Source organism: Pseudophryne corroboree, chromosome 4 (genome assembly GCF_028390025.1).
Source record: "Pseudophryne corroboree isolate aPseCor3 chromosome 4, aPseCor3.hap2, whole genome shotgun sequence".
NCBI classification, from domain to species: domain Eukaryota; kingdom Metazoa; phylum Chordata; class Amphibia; order Anura; family Myobatrachidae; genus Pseudophryne; species Pseudophryne corroboree.
This window is the reverse complement of record NC_086447.1, coordinates 780,027,302-780,028,245: the sequence shown is the minus strand read 5'-3', so window position 1 is coordinate 780,028,245 and position 944 is coordinate 780,027,302. Positions and strand designations below refer to the sequence as shown.

At 33.4% G+C, this 944-nt stretch overlaps 1 pseudogene; it reads right to left on the bottom strand.

Annotated features, from left to right (window-relative positions):
* Positions 1-343: 343 nt before the first annotated feature.
* Positions 344-462, bottom strand: LOC134913186 (5S ribosomal RNA; annotated as a pseudogene).
* Positions 463-944: the final 482 nt, after the last annotated feature.

Sequence of the window (944 nt, the reverse complement as noted above, 5' to 3'; positions counted from 1 at the left end):
GACATGTAATATTCTGTTACGAGGAGTGTGTATTAAATTTCAAAAAAGGACAGGAACTATCAGTGGATTTATCTAATATTACTGGTGCATTAAAGTGAGCATAATAGCGCTGTGCTTGTATTATATTATAGTTATATAGGTGATGTGCGGAGTTAAAGATTATCACTATCAGTGATTCCTATAGGTGATTAAACATATTTGTATATATAAGTTAAGCACTACATTATATTTGGATGTGACTAGGCTGTGAATAATATTCATTATATTAGTTATAATTATTTCATAAGTGATACTTAGTGACTCTATTGACACACTTGATGCAGACATTCAGAATTCTCAGACTTGATTACAGTACCTGATCTTCCCAGGTGGTCTCCCTTTCTAGTACTGATCAGACCCAACACTGCTTTGCTTCCAAGATCGGGCGAGATTGGGCATTTCCAGTGTGGTTTGACTGTAGTAATTTCTTACCGTGTATGTGTCAATAAATTAATAAATAATAATAATAATAAGTGAATGTTACAGTGCAGAGTGAGAAATAGGGGATGATCCACTTAAAAACAAATAAGGGGGGAGAGGGGGGAAAGTGATGTGATGAGGAGATAATAATAATAATAATAATAATAATAATTTTATTTATATAGCTCTCTTTCTCCAACAGGACTCAAGGTACTTTATGGGAACAGGAAAGGGAAGGAGGTTATGAGAGTATGTTAGGATATATTGTTTTTTATCAACGTTATATAGAGGACATTTTAATAATCTGGGATGGTACAGTTGAGTGTTTTTATAAGTTTTAGAATTCCTGAGTAACAATAAAATGAACCTTGTCTTCACATCTAATATCAACAAAGAATTGATTGAATTTCTGGACTTGGTCTTAACGGGAGTTGATGGATGAATCGTGACTAAGAACTTTGTGAAACAAGTAGACACGAACAGTT